Below are 21534 nucleotides of genomic sequence, written 5' to 3'. Positions count from 1 at the left end.
AGGCCTCAAGAAGCAAGAGAGGCAAGGGGTGGGGGTGGACAGGCTGGGACTTTAGCATTTCCTGCAGGTTTTCAGAGGCTGAGCATTCACCCAAGGAGAACAACTGGGGTAGGAGGTGCCAGATTTACAAAAGTTGGGGACAAAGTAGGAGGGGGCCTCTGGAGGTGGTTCCCTCCCCTCTTTTCTCTGGTCCTTTATCAACAGGAGCTGAGAGTTCATTGCACACTTACTAAGTGTTGCTGGGGAAGCAGAGAGATGTATAATCCTGTTTCCTGGTGCCATGGTCTGAATGTTTGTGTCCCCCAAAAATTCATATGTTGAAACTTAACCCCCAATGTGATGGTATTAGGAGATGGGGCATTTGGTGGGTGATTAGGTCATGAGGATGTGATCTTAATGAATGAGATCAGTGCCCTGATAAAAGAGGCCAAAGAATTGATGCTTTCAAACTGTGGTGCAGGAAAACTCTCTTGAGAGTCTCTGGGACAGCAAGGACATCAAACCAGTCAATCCTAAAGGAAATCAACCCTGAATATTCATTGGAAGGACTGATGCTGAAGTTCCAATACTTTGGCCACCTGACGCCAAGAGCCAACTCATTAGAAAAGACACTGATGCTGGGAAAGATTGAGGGCAGGAGGAGAAGGGGACGACAGAGGATGAGATGGCTGGATGGCATCACCGACTCAGTGGACATGAGTTTAAGCAAATTCTGGGAGATGGTGAAGGACAGGGAAGGCTGGCCTGCTGCAATCCATGGGGCCACAAAGAGTCGGACACGACTGAGCGACTGAAGAACAATAGAAGAGGCCCTGGTTTCCCTGGTGGCCCAGTGGTAAAGAATTCACCTGCCAGCACAGAAGATGCAGGTTTGATCCCTGGATTGGGAAGATCCCTTGGAGAAGGAAATGGAAACCCACTCCAGTATTCTTGCCTGGGGAATCCCATGGACAGAGGAGCCTGGTGGGCTACACACAGTCCATGGGGTCACCAACAGTCAGATGCAACTGAGCAACTGAGCACACACACAAAAGAGACCCCAGAGGGCTCTCGCCCCTTCCCCCACTTGAGGACACAGCAAGAAGACAGATGTTTATGAGCTTGTGAAGCAGGAAGTGGGCTGTCACCAGCCACTGAATCTGCCAGAACCTTGATCTTGGACTTGCCAGCCTCCAGAACTGTAAGAAGTGAATGTTTGTCATTTATAGACATTTGTTAGAGCAGCCAGAATGAAGACACCTATCTTCTGGCTTTTTCTAGTCCACGAAAGCTGCCAGCCTTTCGTTTCGGCCTCTAGCACAGAGTAACAACACTGAAGAAAGCTCTTATCTTCCTTCCTCTTCCCCCACCCAAGGGCACCCTATCATGTTCCACTGAGTTATGAGGCCAGTGACCAAGGAGAACTTTCTGCTCCTCCTTCCCTCCAGAAGTTTCCAAGGACAGGTGGTGGTGTTGTTTAGTTGCTAAGCTCTGTCCGACCCATTGCAACCCCATGGACTGCAGCCCACCAGGCTCCTTTGTCCATGGGACTTCCCAGGCAAGAATACTGGAGTGGGTTGCCATTTCCTTCTCCAGGGGATCTTCCTGAGTCAGGGATCCGGCCCAGGGATTCAACCCATGTCTCCTACATTGGCAGGTGGATTCTTTATCACTGAGCCACCAGGGAAGCCCAAGGACAGGAGCTAACCTAATTTGCATCCTCTGAGACAGAGCCTGGCAAGGTCCCCTGCTCCAGACCTCCCCCAGGCGGCTGGCATGGTGCGGGGACCGTAACCTCTGCCGACTGAGTCAGAGACAGCAGCGTCTGCAGTCACAGGATGATTTAGCAGCTAATGAGAAAAAACAAACAATGGAAGCAGTCCCCGCTGTGGGGGAAACGCATTCATCAGATTCTCTCTGAGAAACCGAGGCAGCCAGCACAGACCACTGCGCGCAGGAGGGGCCTGGCTGCTAATGACCCTGGCCCTGGAGGTGGCCGCCACAGCCGAGACCCGTGAGCTCCCACCTGTCACCCTGCAGGTTCGCATCCCCCAGGCCTCACCTCTGGGCAGGGCAGCCAGAGCTGTCTGGAGCTTCCATGGGGCAGAGTCTGACTGCAGAGTGAGGCCGGGGTGACCCTGAACCAATGAATGAACAACTGCCTAGGAAAACCACAGCCAGCTCCCCCAGCCCAGCCCATCGCCTTCCTGCCCATGCTCCCTGCTGGAACCAAGGCAGGTTCCTCAGGGGTGTTACTTATCAGAGGTGTTGGTTGTACCCGTTTTGTAGATCAGGAGACTTGCACTGGCAGAGAGGATGTGACTTCCCAAGGGTTGCAATCTAAAAGATGAAATCTGAACTTTGTGCATGCGGGTCTTGGGACTCAAAGTTGAAGCTCTGTCCGTCAAACCTGAACCCAAGTCACTCCTTGTTCATGTGTTCCCCACAAGTACTGTCCCCATTCTAGAGATGAGGAAAGTGAGGCTCAGAGGTGTTGAGTGACTCACCTGATACCACTCAGCTAGGAAATTACAGAGCCAAATTCCAGGCACTGTGCCAAGTGTTGGGCATATGAAGAAGTGGAGCCCAGTAGTTACAGCTCCCAGCTTACATTGCCTGGTGGGACTGCAAACGCTGGCAGTGTGGCCTTGGGCAAGCTACCTGACCCTCTCTGCATTAGTACCTCCTATGCAGGATTATGAAATAGTGTAGGTAGGAGTGTGCCGAGCTCACCAGAAACTCTCTATGAATGTTGGCTGGTTTTAACCCTTGTTCCACTATGCCTGGGGCTTCCCTAGTGGCTCAGACGGTAAAGAATCTGCCTGCTATGCCAGAGACCTGGGTTTGACCCCTGGGTGGGGAAGATCCTCTGGAGAAGGGAATGGCTACCCAGGCCAGCATTCTCGCCTGGAGAATCTCATGGACAGAGGAACATGGTGGGCTACAGTCCGTGGGACGGCAGAGTCAGACGCGACTGAGCAACTAACACACACTTCCACTACGCCTGGTTCTGGAAATGCAGAGATGAGGGAGCTGCTCCCTTACCCTCTCTGAGCTCTCTGAGTCTGTTGTGTTCGTTCTCTTCTTATTCTCAACACCCAGAGACCCCTCCCCAGTTCGGGGTGCAGGCACAGTGATCCACACTGATGTCTCCTAGAAAGCAGAGAACAAAGAAGACCCTGCTTGACTTCTGAGTCCCTGAACAGACTCTGACTACTGCAGGCAAAGACCTAACTGTGCTCAGAGAAAAGGCTTTGATTCTGTGGACTCTCTGAATTCCAAAAACCCAGAGCTGTGAAGGACACCTGAAAAAAACGACAGATCTGGAAGGCTACCTGCTCTGTCAGAGGAAGCTGGGCCCGACCGCCCTCTCCTCTGCCCTGTATCTAAAATCTGCCTGAACTGGGGTGAAGAGGAGGAGAACCACCCAAGGGGAAAGAAGACGAGGCGTTTGCTGGTGGTCATCGGCAAAGGGACTATGACCTTCCCTCCAGCTGAGTCCCTAAGGTGGGCTTGAGAGCAGAGGGCAGCCACACAGCCTTGGGGCCTGTGATCTGGACACCGAGATGGTCTCATGGGGCGTCCTGGATAATGAGTCTGGGAGTGTGGGTCAGAGGACCTTATTCTAGAAAGCTCACCATCGCCTTGTGACCGAGAGAGAGAGAGAGAGAGCGTGAACTGGACTCAAAGAGGCTTTGAGGCTCAGATACAGAGAAGACCTCAGGGATACGCATGGACCTGTGACCTGAAGTGAGGCACGTCAAGGACGTGAAGTGGATGCCAGCATAGACAGACGACTGAAGACCAAACGCCCCCACTCTGCCCCATGCCTCAGCACTCCTGCCTGCCAGCAATGGCAACAACTTTCTGACATGAAAATGCAACTCCAGAGAAGGCAGAGGAGAACTTAAATTGATCAGAATTTTGTTTCTTTCATTTGGCAGAATGAAGGCTTGAAGCTGAAATTAAGCTTAGTTACTGAATAATAATGAAAGCAACATATTTTGCATATCCAAATTTGTGGTCTGAACTGACTGCAAGCTATAAGCCAAGAAAAAGTTTTAAAATAAAGATTTAGGTCAGTGTAAGGACTAGAAAGGATGAGGGTCAAGGAAGGCTTCCTAGAGGAGGTAACCCAGGAACTGGGTTTTGAAGATCATAAAGGAGTTGACCAGATGGGTAAGGATGACAGTGGGGAGGTTGTTCCAGGCTTGGGCACTGCCTGTGCACAGGCTTGGCAGAGAGAGAGGGCTGCCCTGTTGAGGCAGTTGAGAGTGGCCTGCAGCCAGGTGACCATGGGAAACAATGTGAGCTCGGTCTGGAAAGATGTGGGGCCAGGACTTGATGATTTCAGAGGCTGTGCTGGCTGCCTCAAGGGCCTGTATCCCCTGGGTTGGGGGACTGAGGCTTCTGCAGGGCCTCACACATTTCAGCCTGCCCTGGGCTGAGTCAGATATAAAAACAGCAAACTACATTCCTTTCATGCTGCACTGTGGGCTAAAGGAACCAATCCTGTTTCTTCAACAAAGCAAATTATTAAAATGTCCTCATTAGGAACAGGAGCAGCATAACAAAGCTTGCTAATTATGAGATGTGAAGCTCCCGGTGCCATAGAACTGATATTACCAAAGATAGGAATAATAGTTAGTCGTGGACTTGCCAGGGGAGGACTGATCTCATTATTTCATGAAGTCAAAGTCGATATTTATGTAACATTCAAAGTTCTGCCTTAGGACACAGGAACCTCACCATCTCACTGGTGATCCGCAGGCTACCAGCTTCAACGAAACCTGGGGAAACGAGGCGTCAGGAGCACAGGATCCTGGGTCCCAGCCCAGACCTCCAGGATCAGAATTTGCATTTTAACAACACTCTTGGGTGATCTGTGAGCACAAAAGTGTGAATGTACTAAAGTAAAAGGAGAAAGCTCCCAAAGATCCATCAGCATATCAGTTCTCCTCTTTAATTTTCTACAGATGCCGCCTTGTTCTCGCCGGATCCCACTGACAGTCCAGAGCCCACGCTGCCTTCAGAAGAGGGTTAAGTCTTAAACCCACATACTCTGTCCTGCGGAAATGCATCTGTCAGGCAAGGCTCTAGCTTGCAAACTACTAGCATCCACTCCAGCTGGTTTACACAGAGAAAGAAGTTATTAGAAGATATTTGGGAATTCACAGAATCTCCAAGAGGTCAAGGCATCAGGTTTGGAAGCCGTTCTACCTAGAGAACGTTCAAGGCCTCTTTAGGAGGAACCCCGCCCATTTTCCCATTGCTCAACACTGGCACCACGGCCACACGAGGGAGACGACCCCGGAACCACTGCCTCCACAGAGCTGCTTGTCTCTGCCGCCACTCTGGCCAAAAATGAATTCCATACTTCTAGGTGGACCTCTTCCAAATAAAGCTTCATGGGGGTCCCTCTGCTATCTTAGCCTTAGATGCAAGCGCAGCAGGAAGGCTGAGTGTGAGTTCCCACTGAGGAGGAGGGAGAATTTCTAATGCCAAGAATTAAATGGAGGAAAAGCGCTCAGTAGATCCCAGGAAGCCACAAACTGCTGAAGGGCCAATCCTGTGGGCAGCTCTCTGGACATGAGAGGCAGAGGTTGTGAGAGAGGCAGGCAGCCCCACCCTTGTCCTGGAAACCCAGTTACATAACACTCTAGTCTTTGGTCAAGTCATTTCCTCAGCTTGAGGCCCAGTTTCCTCACCTACAAAATGAGAAAAGTGTAGGAATCCCTGGCCGTCCAGTGGTTAGGACTCTGAGCTTCAACTTCAAGAGGTATGGGTTCGATCACTGGTCAGGGAACTAAGATCCCACATGCCATGTGGGCGGCCCAAAAAGGGAGAAATGAGAAGAGTGGTATCAGTAGCATCGTTAGGAGGATTAAAAGGAGCGGTTTGCAAAGCCCCCACTGTAGTACCTGACACGTGCTCTTATTAACATAATACTCTCAGTTGTTCAATTCTCTACTTCACTTTTTCTGCCTTCTTGTGGGTTATGCAAACATTTTTAAAATTCCATTTTGATTTATCCATAGTGTCTTTAGAAACAACTTTTAATTCTGAGATAACTGTTTGTACATGTGCTCGTGTCCAACTCTTTATGACCCCATGAACTGCAGACCACCAGGCTCCTCTGTCCTTGTTCCAACTGTCAAACAAAATTAGGAAACTCAAGAGGAGAACTGTCAATTGTATTTCCCTGTATTTCTACTCTCCTTTGTCCCTCCTTCATTCCTAATGAACAGTAAAATGTCAGGCTTAAGCCCTATTGTATCAGTTATATTAAATATAATTTATACCAGTTAAGACGTTTACACAATGGATTGAAAAAAAACCATGACCCAACTATAGACTGTTGACGAATGCACTTTAAATATAGGAATATAAGTTGGTTTAAAGTAAGTGTATAGAGAAAGATAAGCCATGCAAACAATCAGAATAAAGCAGAGTGGCTATTTATATCAGTAGACTTCAGAGGAATGAAAATTCCAGAAACAGAAGGGGATATTGCATAAATCCACTAGTAGGATTCAGCAGTCCTAACTGTATCCCTAAATGACAAAGCTTCAGAAACCATGAAGCAGCACTGATAGACCTGAAAGGAAAAATGGGCAAATCTGGAATGGCAGTTGGTGATTTCGGTACACCTCTCTCAACAACCAGTAGAACCACAGAGACACAAAAATCAGTGAAGATACAGAAGAACTGAACTTTGTCAACTAACAAGATCCGATTGGCATTTGCACATTATTACGACATTATACTCTACACAACAACAGTAGAACAGACATTCTTTTCAAGAACTAAGTTGATGCTCATCAAGATAGACGATGTGTTGGGCCATGAAACACATTTCAACGTATTTAAAAGAACTGAAGTCGAATAATCTAGAAATTAATGATAGAAAGCATTAGATAAGTCTTTGAACACATGGAAAGTAAACAACACATTTCTAAATATTCATGAGATTTTAGAAACACATTGGATTGAATAAAAAAGGAGATGTAACTTATCAAAATTTGAGGGGAAAACTGAATCATGGCTGACAAATTCATAACACTAAATACTTCCATTAGAAAATAGGTTTCAAACCAGTAGTCTAAGTTTCCTTCTTAAGGAACTAGGAAAAGAGTAACAGGATAAGCCCATAACAAGCACAAAGAAAAAAAATGAAACTAAGAAGCTGGTTGCAAAGATAAAAAAAGAAGGTGATAATCCTTTAGGAAGGTTACCTGTAGTGAGACTGACAAAAAAGACACAAACTACAACTCTCAGAAAAGACATAGTATATCACTACTGAGCCACAGAATTGAAAGCCTTATGAACAGATCTAAGTACATAAACTTTACAACTTAAATGAAAGGGGCCAGTTTGTTTAAAAGTACAAATTACCAAAACTCACACAGTACTAAATAGATCATTTGATAGCCTTATAACTACAGGCATTCCTCATTTTGTTGCTCTTCACAGATAACTGTGTTTTTTACAAATTGAAGGTTTGTGGCAGCACTGTATCAGGCAAGTCTATTGGTGTCTATTTTCCAACAGTAATCACTCACTTTGTGTCTCTGTATCAAATTTTTGTAATTTTCACAGTATTTCAAACTTCTTTGCTGTTACATTTGTTAATGATCTGTGATTAGTGATCTTTAATGTTACTGTTGCAAAAAGATTATGATTCACTGAAGGCTCAAATGATTGTTAGCATTTTTGTAGCAATAAAGTATTTAAAATCAAAAAAAAAAAAAACCATAATACTCATCACCACCAATAACAGTCCTATCCCAGAGTCCTGGAAACCTTCTGTGCTTTGATTTCATTGCATTGCCACCTAAACAATCAACAAATATCTCATGAGCAATGAGCACCTATATGTGACAGGCGCTGTACTGGGTGTGGAATGGTAAATGAGAGAGATGGTCTCTGCTCTCCAAAAGCTGGCCATCCAGCAGAAATAAATATGCCTACAGCATTATGCAATGGGCTGGTGACTGCGGCAGTGTAAAAAGGAGGCTCAGCATTAATCCCTAAGAAAACCATTCAGAGGAGACAACATTCAAGGATAGCTTTGCCAAGGGAGAAAAGATGGGAAGGAGAGCATTTAAAGTCTAGAGATCAACAAGAACCAAGGCGCAGAAGGGGAGAGTTGCGAGGCACTTTTGGGGAAGACTTTAAGACCTGGTGACTAAGAGTCTACACTCTGGAGTCAGGCTGTCTAATGTGAGTTCAAATCCCAACACAGCCATTCATAAGCTCTAACCCTGGACAACTTTGTTATTCTACCTTGTAAATCTATGGTTTGTGCGTGAGTGTGCTCAGTTGCTCAATCATGTTCAACTCTTTGCGACCCCATTAGGGCTCTTTGTAGCCCACTAGGCTCCTTTATCTGTGAGATTTTCCAGGCAAGAAGACTAGAGTGGGTCGCCATTTCCTCCTTCAGGGAATGTTCCCAACCCAGGAATCGAACCCATGTCTCCTGCATTGCAGGCAGATTCTTTACTGATGAGCCACCAGGGAATCGCCACACTCTTGGACATTTGTTTCCAATCATCTTCCAGACATCTGAGGCAGATGGGCTAGGTTTTCTGCAACTCCTGCTATGCCCCGGTACGGGACAGAACACTTCTTGTGAGTTCCTCATGCCGGCTGTGCAGAGTGGTCCGTTCTACAGATAAGGAAGGCCGCCCACACAGCAAATACCACAGCGGAACTGAATTCTGGCCTACAGCTCTTCGCACTGGCCCACAGGGTGTTGGGAGGGTCTAACGGGCCTTCGAAACAGCTGTCCTGCTGCTCAGAGGCTGCTTGCAGCTCCCTCCTGAGAAAAGGGCCTGCTGACTGGGGCAGGGTACCGAGAGAGATGAGAGGGGGGTGGTGGTAAGGAGCTGTGGCAGCCTCTGGTTCCCGAACAGCTGGGAGGCAGGCTGAGCCCCAGCAGCCTGAGTAGGATGGCTACTGAGATGCAGACTTCCCCCCAGGGCAGGCCCTGGGCAGAACTGACTGCAATCCTCGAAGCTCCAAGGTAAGCTCCAAGGTGAGCTCCAGAAGCCTTCCTGAATCCTCCAGCTCACAGATACCACTGCGGCGTGCCACCTCCCCCACGTGCAGTGAAAGACAAAGAGAAAATGCCCCCTTTGGAACCACCGCATCTATACATACAGGACGATCATTGTTTTTGAAACTATTAAGATGAAATTTGCCACTCGAACACATGCTATATGGCATTAGATGACATCGTTACTCTCAAAACAAAGGTGTTTTATTTGCTTATTTATTTACTTGATGTTCTCACTGTTACTAAGAGCCCAAGGACAGGCAGAGAAAGCTGCAGCTGTCTTACGATGTGCCTGCTGGGGACGGGAGTGTGAGTGTGTAAGCACGTGTGCAAACCTCCAGCTCAGTGATCCTCCCACATCTCCAGGCCTCCAAGGAGGGCCCTTCAAGTCTGCACTTTTGCAAAATAACTAGTGACCACCTGCTGTGGGTCTTTGGACCATCCCTGAACAGCCTGAGAGGCCAATGTCAGACTCATCTCCAGGTTCTGCCTCGTCTCTGACCTCGGCAGGGATCTCATACTGGGTCCCTCAGGTCATTCATAGCCTTATTTTATGAGTTATGGGCTCCTTGAGATTCCAGGAGGAAAATGACTTCCCCAGAGGACCACAGAAGCCACAAGGCTAGGATCAGAATTCCGCCCCCAGGTCTTTCTGATGCCATGATCACGTAGCTCTCCTGGCCTAGCACCCCTGCCCCCTCAGTCTACCTCAGCCCAGCAAACATGCACACATTCAGTTGTCTCAACTCTCCTTTGTAATACGGCAGAATGTTAGCAGATAAGTAACTGAACACATAGCTCCAACATCAACCCACTTCGGTACTCTTGTCTGGAGAATGCCATGGGCAGAGGGGTCGCAAAGAGCTGGACACGACTGAGGCTAACACTTTCCCTTTCTTTCAGTGTCAAGCACTGTAGATTGAAGACGCTTTGACTCAGACCTTGAAGCCTCATGGTCTGGAGTTTCGTGCTGGGCTCCTGGTGCTGGTGACCTGAAACCTGGAGAAGGGTCATCTCATCCAGCTTTGGGATGTAGGAGAGGTATAGGAAGGCTTCCTGGAGGAGATGTTGTGCATGCCAAGTTCCAGAGGACAGGAAGTGCTGGCCAGACGAAGGGTGTGGGTGCGAGGCTGGACAGAAGTGTCCTGAACAGCGAGGACGGGATGAAAGCCACAGACACCGTCTCGTCTTCCTCTCCTACATGCCACCCCCTGGGTTTCATTTGTGATTCTCCAATTCCAACAAATCTGCAAGGCCCAGAAGGATAGATCCTCAATTGGAGGGGCATGTTTTGGGCTCAGCAGACACTTGATATGCAAGAGGAGGAAAGAACCTCTCCACCCTCAACCCCATCCCCTGTCTTTGACCATGTCTCTTGCCTGCACAGACCACCCCCCTCTTCAATATGCTGCCACATAGGGGCTGCAGACTAACAGTGTGCAGACTTCATTGTCTCAACAACTGACTTTTACAAATGAGGAAAGTGAGTCCCAGGAATGTGACACGAGCTCAGCAAGTTCACACAGCTGGAAGGTGAAAGAGCCGGATTTGGAACCCAGTGGTAGGTGAGAAGGCTTCTGAATGGTGGTGCCAGAGAAGACTTTTGAGAGTCCCTTGGACAGCAAGGAAAACAAACCAGTTAATTCTAAAGGAAATCAACCCTGAATATTCATTGGAAGGACTGATGCTGAAGCTGAAGTTCCAATACTTTGGCCACCTGATGGAAGAACTGACTCCTTGGAAAAGATCCTGATGCTGGGAAAGATTGAAGGCAAACGGAGAGGAGGGCGGCAGAGAATGAGATGGTTAGATAGCAGCACGGACTCAATAGACATGAGTTTAAGCAAACTCTGGGAGATAGAGAAGGACAGAGAAGCCCAGAGTGCTGCAGTCCATGGGGTCAGAGTCGGACACAATTGAGTGACTGAAAAACAGCAGAAGGGGAAAGTACCTGATAAGCCAGGGCTGGCAGTGGGAGCCGGCACTGGGAGACTCGGCGGGACTAAGCTGGGGCCTGGCGCTGGAAAGAAATTCCAAGGATGGTTGTGAGATGGAACTGCACGGAGTCTGGAGACGAGTCCGCCCCAGGAGAGCAGCCTGGCTGGCTCTAGCGTTCTGGACGGTGGCACTGTCTCCCTGGCGACTGGCAGATGTGAGGCTTCTAAGCATAGGACAGGAACTAACCATCACCCCTTGCCAAGGGGAACGCCAGAGACACAATCACTGGAATGAATGCCTTCATCCAGGCAGACCCTGGGGAATCAGATGGCTCGCCCCTCCCCCCTCCACCCCAGGAGAAGCTTCCAGAGCACTCCTGCCTCTGCTCAGCTGCCTAGGAAAGGGGCCTGTCACCACGTTTGGCTGGCATTGCAAAACTGCAGCCTGAGTCAGAGACATATGGCCGCCAAAGTCAAGGCTCCCAAATTAACTCGAAAAACTGCCAATCAGCAAAGCTCTATCTGGGGTTTTCACGGAGGTCTTCCTTTCTCTGTCATCCAGAAAGGGAACACACATTGATGATGTGCAGAGACGGGTGAGCTGCAGACCCTGCAGCGTTGGTCATGCCCTGTTAGGCTTTGTTAAGTCCCGGGCACTACGTGGGGGCATTTAGGCCCTCATCCTCACAACACCGCCTGGGGGTTTTGATCCCTCATTTTACAGAAGAGCAAACTGAGGCACAGGAAGGTTGAGTCACTTGCTCAAGGTTATTCAACTGGTAAGTGCTGGACGCTCAGTCATGTCCAACTCTGCAATTCCATGGACTGTAGCCCTCAAGGCTCCTCTGTCTATGGAACTCTCCAGGCAAGAATACTGAAGTGGGTTGCCATTCCTTTATCCAAGGGATCTTCCCCACTCAGGGATCAAACCCAAGTCTCTTGCAGGCAGATTCTTTACCATCTGAGCCACCAGGGAAGCCAAAGTTCCCCAAGCCTTGGATACAAGCCCCACTTGCCCCCCACCCCCCAACTAACTGCACCAGCCATCAGATGTCCCTTCATTCATCCCATCTGGGACAAAACCAAGTTGCAACTTTCTTCTCCCCTACTCCCACCCACTTCTCAGGGGACTGTGTAGGGAAGAGATTCCTCTGGTGAGCCCTTGGAGAGCTCAGAGCATGTGACTGTCCAGAGCGGGCTGTCCGACTCCACGCTCGGTGGGCTGGGCCTCGGAATACAGAGCTCCAGGCTCGGGTCAGGAGCCAGGCACCTCAGGTGGCAAGGCGTCGGCCCCTTTGCCTCTCAGGACCTCAGTTTCCCCCTCTGGAAAACGAAGACGTGGACCGGTTCAAATCTTTTTTGGGGGGCAGGGGAGAGATTTGCTGTGTTCTGAGTATCCACCTTGGGACGTGCAGCAAACATTCAATAAAAGAGCTACTGTGTACAAATTCAGTTCTGAGGGCTCCACATGAGTTATTGCACTGACCCCTCCCGATGACCCCAAGGGATAGGTTCTTTTGTTACTATTATTTCTATATTGTAGATCAGAAGACAGAACACTCGGGACAAGTGACTTGCCCAAGGTTACCCAGTGATGGAGTCAAGATTCAAACCTTAGTCCAGCTTCAGAGCCCAGGTGCTCGTCCTTCCACTCCACCCACACTTTCAGGCACAGCAAGGCCATACTGAGGAACTAGAGGACGTGCACCGTGGCGTCCAATAGTGCTGACTGTCGTGAGTGCGGCAGGAGATGCAGCGCAGAGGTGTGGCCAGACGGGACAGGGCCTGAGCAGAGTCTGAAGGAGTAAGCCTGGCTCCCAGGGTGCTGGGAAACCACTGAAGGGCGCTAAGCATGGAAAGGTGGGCCAGAGTCACATTGAGAAAGATGGATTTGGAAGTGGTGGGGAGGATGGTTTCAAGGGAGTGAGGATGCAGGCAGGGAGGCCAGTGAGGAGGCCCCAGGAAGGAAGCCAGAGACGACCCTGGGTGGGGGCAGGAGGACAGGAAGAATATAAGAGCCACGTCCGCTCTGAAAATGACACAACCTGGCCTCAGATGACCTGCAGGTGGAGGGGGAGAAGGAGAAGGTTAGAAGGATTTTTGCGTTTCTGGTTGGGAGTCTGGGGTGGTGCTGACCGAGAAAATAGGGCTGAGCTGCAGATCAGGGTAAGGTGGAGAGGAGCTCAGTTTGGAGCGTGATGAGCGGCAGTAGACATCCGAAGGAGATGCCCAGCGTGACTTGGAGATGCACGGCTGAGGCTCAGAGGGGGACGTGGGTGCTGGAGTACTTGGCACTGACAGTGTTTGTCGGGGCGATGGGCTCTCCCAGGCAGGGAGAACACAAAAGAGCTTAGGTTAGAACCTTGGGACCCCTCCTGGAGGCGGGGGGCAGAGGAAAGAGTGAAGTCATCAACTCCGGGCTCTATCGGCTTTGCATTAGCCGGCCCTGCCAGCTAGGATTCTCAGGAGGCCAAGTGATTACCCCTTTCTTTCAAACTCAGCCCTGAGAAGCAGGCACCGGTCACAGTCCCAAATCCCTGCCTCTCTGCTCTGGCACCAGCCCAGGATTCTCCAGCAGGCTCTGAATCGTGTAATTACCCATGCAGTAATTGTGCCTGGCAGAAGGCTTCCGCGTTCCTGGGGAAGGGCGTCCCAGAGCATCACCTGGCAATCCAGTCAGCATCAGTCTGCTCCAAGGATGCTCACCACCGCCCGCTGCACTCCTCGGGCTGCAGTCCCTGGCCCAGGGGAGACCTCTTGGCAGGAGCAGGTGAGCGCCCCCCCCCGTCTGCATCAGTCGGTTCGGCTTCCTGGAGGCACACGGCCCCGTCCTCGAGTACTGCGGCCCAGCACTCTTCTGCTGTCTCCCGCGGCCCTATTTATGACCTGGGGGTGGGGAAAACCTATCAACGCAGAGCAAGCAGCTAATCGGTTTACTCAGTAGCCTCAGGTCTTCCGATGTAACTCTAATTCCTACTAAGGCACTGGTGAGTGTCAGACTTATTTCAACAGCCACTGCAGACATGATAATCAAAGCACCGAGATTCCTTTGTTCCAAATCCTATACAGATGAGGCTCACAAGGTTTGCTTTGGAGGGAAAACTAGGCACTGGCTTGTTTTTTTTTTTTTTTTTCCTCTTCTCTCTCTCTCACTTCCTCTCCTTCCTGTTTCTTTCTATACTGAGATCAGGAAGAAGCTGCCAGAACATCAGGGCTGGAAACAGCCCCAGGCCTATGGGTTTGCAAATGTGGCTCTCGTAAGCTCACGGGCCAGCCAAAGATGCCTCGTGATGAGGCAAGAATGGTGCCCAGGGGAGGCTGCTGGCTGCCTCCCAGAGACCTCATAAGGTGGCATTTACCTTGGCGAATTCCCCAGCCTCTGGCCCCCAGCCTTGGAGGTTCAGAAACCTGCTTTTGCTGGCACACCCAGAAGGGACCCATCTGTCAGGAGAACACTCCCATTAACCCAGATCATGAGACCAAAATACAAAGCACCCTGAGAAAAGGAACTGCCTTGCAGAACAGGACCGCAGAAGCTGTTGTGACCAGTACCGTCTCTCCCTGGAAGCAGAGCTGCCTGGGGAGGGACGTTATAATAATAAAGTTTCCTGATGGATCTAGAATCATCTGGAATGTTGGCTGAAGCACTAGAAGGCTTAATGGCATCAGACACTGACTGTCTGCTCCATCCTTTCCCCAGGAGGGAGAGAGATAACAGCAGGATCACACAGGCCACATCCCTGGGCAGGGCAGGACTTCCCTGGGCAGGTTTGGTTTGGACCCTGCCAACTGACCTCTGGTTGGTGAGCTGCCTTTCTCAACGCCTAAGATGACCAAATAGCATCTGGACTTAGACTCGCTCCCCAGGCAGGACCCCGCCCAGTTGATCGGGTGCTCACCCCTGAACTCCTGTCTGTGGCGGGCCTGTCCGTGGTCTTCACCCTGCCTCCATCTTGTGCTTCCCCGAGGGTGAAAAGTCGCTGCTGGGCCAGCCAGGGACCACATCTTCTGCCTCCCTCCCCAACCCCACCTCCCTGCCACATCTGGGTGGGATTAAGAGCAAGCTCTCCCCAGTGAAATTAGTGTGTAAGTGATGCTAGCCATGGCTGGGTCCCAGTGGTTAACAAGCAGTGTGCTCTCTCTACCCCTTCAGCTAGATGTAAAGGAGGCCCTAGGGTTAGTGGAGTGACAAGACCGAAGGAAGTTGAATCCCTAAGTGACCGCATGGAAGAAAGCTACTGGCCCACCAGGAACACCCACACCGAACAGTTTCATGAAGGGCAAACTTCTACACGTTAAGCCCTTGAAATATTGGGGCCTATTTGTTACAGCAGCAAGCATCACACTCCAGAATAAATTTTCTATTCTAATCCTGCCTCCTAGAGATTACAGTCATCAGGCAATGGAATTTTAAATCTTCTGAAACTGCAAATTCATATCCAAACACCATCTCTTATGTCATTTCTAAAGGTGGCTGATGGTGAGGGCTGTGAGTGGGTATGCTTTCCCAAGTTCTAACTTGATCCTCACCCGCCCTCCTTCCCAGATATGAGCTGATGTTACTTGCAGATCCCAAGCCACAGGTGTGACATGGTAAACGAGACTCTGAAAGTATAGAAATCTGTGCAAATAAACCAACACACCAATGATTGGAATGGTCTTTCAGCCTAAATGAAGGGTTTAAACACACACAGCACAGAAGTGCACTCACAAAAGCAGAAGGAGACAGAGCAGAAAGACAATCTGGACTGTATAAAGGGAGCAGAAGATGTGAACTTCATCAGAGCCAGGAAGCAAATACATTTCATGCCCCTTCATGTCAACTGCGGAGAAGGCAATGGCACCCCACTCCAGTATTCTTGCCTGGAAAATCCCACGGACGGAGGAGCCTGGTAGGCTGAAGTCCATGGGGTTGCTAAGAGTCGGACACAACTGAGCGACTTCACTTTCACTTTTCACTTTTATGCATTGGAGAAGGAAATGGCAACCCACTCCAGTGTTCTTGCCTGGAGAGTCCCAGGGATGGGGGAGCCTGGTGGGCTGCCGTCTATGGGGTCGCACAGAGTCGGACACGACTGAAGTGACTTAGCAGCATGTCAACTGTAATCAATTGGTAGTGACTGCCTGGGATGCTGTGTTAAGAAGGATTCTGAATCACATTCTGGCTCAGAAGAAAAAGTACTATAATGGATGAGCAAGGTCTGCCATAATTCATAGAAGGGGGAATGACAGCACATGCCAGGAACTGTCACACTTGTGCTGGGGACTAGGACTGTGGTTGCAGAGGTGGTTCCAACTCCTTGTGACCCCATGGATTATACAGTCCATGATATTCTCCAGGCCAGTGATACTGCAGTGGGTAGCCTTTCCCTTCTCCAGGGGATCTTCCCAACCCAGGGATCGAACCCAGTTCTCCCCCATTGCAGACAGATTCTTTACCAGCTGAGCCACAAAGGAAGCCCAAGAATATCAGAGTGGGTAGCCTATCCCTTCTCCAGTGGATCTTCCCAACCCAGGAATTGAACCAGGGTCTCCTGCATTGCCGACATATTCTTTACCAACTGAGCTACCAGGGAAGCCTGCAGTTGCAGAGGAGCCCATATTTATCAAGACTATGGCTTGGAGCTCACTGGGTCAAAACATAACAGCCAAAACTATTGTTAACCCTCAAATGAGTGCCCATTATGGCGTAGGTATTTTATATACACCTTTCCTGTTAATCCTTACAACAACGTTGGGGGGAGCTATCAGCCCTATTTTACAGAAGACAGATCTGAGGTTCAGAGAGAATAGGTGACTTACCCAAGATGACACAGTTCAAGAAAGGCAGAGCCAGACAAGAACTGCCTAGCTTCTAAGGCTGTGCATTTCGCCGTTACATGGAATGCCTTCTGCATTCAGTATTCAGAATTCAGTATCCTGCATTCAAATTCAGGTCTGGATTAAGAGGAACAAAGTGTGCCAGTCTTTTCCGTGGTTCCCCAGCCTTTCTGGCATGAGGGACTGGCTTCATGGAAGACAATTTTCCCGCAGACTGGGGTGGGGGGTGGGATGCTTTCAGGGTGATTCAGAGCATTACGTTCATTGTGCGCTTTGCTGCTATTACTATTCCATCAGCTCCACCCCAGACCATCAGGCGTGAGACCCCGGAGGCTGGGGACCCCTGAGTCATTCAGTCTGGCTGCTGCCCCACTGACATAAGTGCAACAGTGGCGGGGGCGGGGGTGGGGCTTGTCTCTCAGGCAGCTCAGATGGAGGTCGTACGAAGGCTAACTTGATTTCGGGTTTGAGCTTCCTATAGCCTTTCTCCGTCTCTTGAGTCGGTTTATTGCTCTTCCAAAGTTTTGGAAGAAGGCCAAGAAAGGCAGGAGGAGAAGGAGAGAAGGGATGGGAGCCTCTTACGTTGTCAGGTCCAATGATGAGTGAGCCGCCAGGGAGAGATCACAGAGCTGGCAGCCAGGAGAAGTGGGAGTAGTCTTGCATTGCATTGAGTTCCCACAGAAGCAGCTTTCCTGAGCCTCAGCCTCATCAAGTGTCAATGGAGCTAATGCCAGGCAGCAAGGGGAAAGTCTGGCTTCCCGGGTGGCACTAGCCATAAAGAACCTGCCTGCCAATGCAGGAGACATAAGTGGTTGGGGTTTGATACCTGGGTCAGGAAGATCCCTTGGAGGAGGGCAGGGCAACCTGCTCCAGTACTCTTGTCTGGAGAATCCCATGGACAGAAGAGCCTGGCAGGCTACAGTCCATGGGGTCGAAAAGAGTCAGACATGACTGAGCGACTAAATCACCACCACCACCAGCAGACATGCCCAGCCCAGTGTCTGATGCTCCATTCAGGGCAGCAAGCTTTATCTTTCCCTACACAAATGCACAGATACCAAACACCGCTGAAAGAACTCTTGATCCGCGTGTAGAGTCACTGGGCGAAACCAGAAGTCTGAGGCGGGGAGAGGGGCAGCCTGCCTCCGTTTCCATCCTCTACAGATCACACTTGGTGCTTTGCAACCTTGAACAGATCCAGCCCAGTTTCCATCCATCCCTCCACCCCACACTCACCTGGTGTCTTTGCATGAGTTCTTCTTTCTGCCTGGGTTCCCCAATACACCTCTAAACAACAATAATAGTCACAACAATAAAAACGCCGCCAGTGAATGAATTCTCCCTGTACTGAGTGCTTGCTGTGGGCAGGCAGCCTGCTGCCTGCACTCCACATGTTTACATCTCCTTTAAAGCTCTCCTTCCCTTCATTGCTTTCTTGATTCTGTTTCAGGGTTTTGGGGAACAATGTATCAACTCCAGGACAGATAAAGGCTGTAAGCAGCTCTAATCCCCAAACCACTTTGGTCTTTCCATTACCTCCCGTCCTGAGCTGCTTTGGGACAAATCCCCATTCCCAGGTCCACTTACACTTGACTTTTCTTACTCTTCGAAGGAGCTGATGTGCTCAGTATTATCAACTTCACTGGACACCAGAAGAAACCACGATTCACCTAGTAACTTACCCAGAGTCACACAGTCAGTACGAGGCAAGCCTGGGATTTAAATCTAAGATTATTTGGTCTTCAGTTGAACTCTTTGTCAAAATAGTAGCTGGCCCCAAATGCCAAAATGTTATCTTCATTTTTTTCCAAGCAATCCCACCAACACTGTGCGATCCATTCAGAGGATCCCCTCAGGCTCAGAGTTCCAGGACCAGGGGGGTCAAGGTGAAGCCATGCCCCCAGGTGGACAGGCGGTAAAGAACCCGCCTGCCAATGCGGAAACGTAAGAGACTCGGATTCGATCCCTGGGTCAGGAAGATTCCCTGGAGGAGAGCATGGCAACCCACTCCAGTATTTCTTGCCTGGAAAATTCCATGGACAGAGGAGCCTGGTGGACTACAGTCCATGAGGTCTCAAAGAGTTGGATACAGCTGAGCATGCACGTGCCAAAGACGGACACACAAATCTCTGGTCTGTCATTACCCATCACCTATTACATTAATCTCTCCATTAGTGATAGAAGCAACAAATGCTACCAGTATTCAGAACCACTACCATTCATTAAGCCCTTACTCTGCGCCACACTCCTAAAAGGCCCAAGAACACTGCAGTCGGCATGTGCTTACCCCTTTCCCAAGACGAACAGAGGCCCAACAGGCGCCTCTCACTTGCCCAGGGTAAAAGGTGGGCTGTGGAGATGCTAGACTTGAAGCCACTCCTGTAATCTCTCTCAGGATCTGGGCAGAGGGATTGTGGCCATGAGGAACTTTTCTAAAGGAAGGACGTGCCTCTCCTCCTTGCTGCACACACAGAAAAATGGGCGCTGAGGAGGAAGCACGGTACCCCAGAAGCAGCTGGTGGGAGATGCCATTTTCTCCACCCTTGCTCGTATTCAGTCAGTATAGAAATAGGGCAGAGTGCGTGCGGGCCAGGCGCACCTCCGGGAAGTCTTCCCAGCTTGCCAGATAAGAAGGGCTGCGGCACGCCCACCCTGGTCCTGGCGTGAGGGCAGGCATGTTCTGATGTGCTAGGGAGCTGCCCGATGGACCTTTGGAGGTGAGACATTTAACCAGTGAGTTCATCCAAGAGCATGGCCTGTGTCCTTCTGTAATGTTACTCTTTTCTTCCACAGATATTTATTGAAGACGGACTACACACCAGGCCTGGCACAGTAGTGGGATGCAAGTGTTGAGAAAGCTTATACGAAAAGGATTCTGCAAGTACCTACCACGAATAAAAGTAAAATCTAGAGGCATGGGCTTGATTTGTCTTACTCTTTTCTATTGTTGACAAGTACAGCGGGGGGAATTCAAATTCTGGGCGTTGGAAATCTTTCTGTGCAGCCTAGTTGAAGAAGATAGATTGGACGAGGGGCATGAGAGCCTTAAACCCACCCATGCTACCACCATCACCACCGCCACCGCCACAGCCACCATCGCCATCACCACCATCACCACCACCCACCATCGCCCTGCAGCCAGCACCGCTGCTCGCACCACTCCATCGCCACCACCGCCGCCCCTGCTGTGACCACCACCACACGAGCACACCCTTCACCGCACGACTACCACAGCACTCCGGTCACCACCCCTGCTGTGAGCACCACCACCACGAACACACGCTTCGCTGCATGACTACCACAGCAGTGCCATCACCAACACTACAGAAAGCCCCCCGCACACGATCCGTCAAGCTGCACACTTTGAAGATGCAAAGGTGTGTTCGCACATCCAATCACATAAATCAGTTCACACGTCGGCGAACATTGTCACACGCACCCACTGCATGCGTGTGCAGTTACTACAAGTAGCTGTGCTTCTGTGTACTTTACTGTTTCAACTCCCAGAGCTTACTCAGACTCATGTCCACTGAGTTGGTGATGCCATCCAACCATCTCATCCTCTGTTGTTCCCTTCTCCTCCTGCCCTCAATCTTTCCCAAACACGTACATGCACATTATCTCATTTAATCCCCATGACAATTCAATGAGTTGATATCATGACTGTTATTACTTCATAGATGAAGAAACTGGCATGCAAAGAAGACTTAAACAATTTTCTTAAACCACGCAGCTCATAAGGGGCAAGTTAGGACTGGCGTTTGGTTCTATGTTACTCAATACCCTACATGTTTTGGGTTTTTTTTTTTCTGCATCAACTCTTAGTAAATGGTTATGGAACAGTCCCCAGTGCTCTCATGTTTCTGCTCTAAACCACGATCTTTGACATTCAGATCCTGTGAGGGGCTGTGTCAGAGTTGTGCCCAAGCTTCTTTGGCACATTCATCCCAATTAGGGAATCCCAAGTTCTCCTGCATCTCTGTGAAACACCAAGTCAAGTCACCAAGTACCAGTTGTGGGCTTAAAACTGTGTTGAGCTTCTTGCAGGAGCTCAGAAGGGCAGAAAGCAAAGTCCCTGTCATTGAGGACAGCATACTCTTGACTGAGAGTCAAACATGTTTACAGGGAGTAATTATAGAGCGATTCAAGGCAGTCAGTTGCTAGATCACGCAGGAGAAACACGAGTGCACTGGGAGGGATAGGGGAGCAAATGCAGTGGAAGTAAGACTTTCGGGGAGACAGGCTGGGTTAGAGGGGACAGTCCCAGTCCCCACTTACTTGTCCTTTGCTCATCCTTGCTGTCTGCTATCTTCCAGAACCCCTTCCCCCACCTCCTGGAGCATGGACAGCCTGACCTCCTGTCTCCACCTCCACCTCTTCCCTCCCATTCCTGATGATAATCTTCGGCTGACATCCTCCACCTCACAAGCATCACTGTCGTTTCATACCTTCCCCTCTCTCGTCCTCTTCCCAGATGTCCTCATGCTGCTCCTCCCACTGAGAATGCCCCACCTGCATTCCTGCCCAGTCCAAGCCCAAGCCCTGCCACCCACATCAAGCACCACCTCTCTCAGCCTTCCTCTCTAATTCTCTCACCCTGTCCCTCGGGAAGAGATGTCACTCTCCCTCTCTTTCTCTCCTTGGAAGCTCCGCAGTGTAACACAATCTGCTGTTGAGGACAGTTAGATACCTGGATACAGACTACCCTGGTGATTAAGGATGCAGATGCTGGAGTCAAAC

At 50.0% G+C, this 21534-nt stretch overlaps 1 protein-coding gene and 1 long non-coding RNA gene across 5 annotated transcripts in view; one reads left to right on the top strand and one right to left on the bottom strand.

Annotated features, from left to right (window-relative positions):
• The window catches only part of LOC133233406 (uncharacterized), a 54877-nt gene extending 42451 nt beyond the window's left edge, over positions 1-12426 (top strand). Inside the window, exons 2-3 of the long non-coding RNA XR_009731702.1 lie at positions 4956-5443; positions 9941-12426. This is a non-coding gene — a long non-coding RNA (uncharacterized LOC133233406). The remainder of the gene's footprint in view (positions 1-4955; positions 5444-9940) is intronic.
• The window catches only part of KCNIP1 (potassium voltage-gated channel interacting protein 1), a 408536-nt gene that overhangs the window by 228975 nt on the left and 158027 nt on the right, over positions 1-21534 (bottom strand). The window lies entirely within an intron of this gene.

Source organism: Bos javanicus, chromosome 20 (genome assembly GCF_032452875.1).
Source record: "Bos javanicus breed banteng chromosome 20, ARS-OSU_banteng_1.0, whole genome shotgun sequence".
Taxonomy (NCBI): Eukaryota; Metazoa; Chordata; class Mammalia; order Artiodactyla; family Bovidae; genus Bos; species Bos javanicus.
This window is presented reverse-complemented; position numbering and strand designations above follow the sequence as displayed.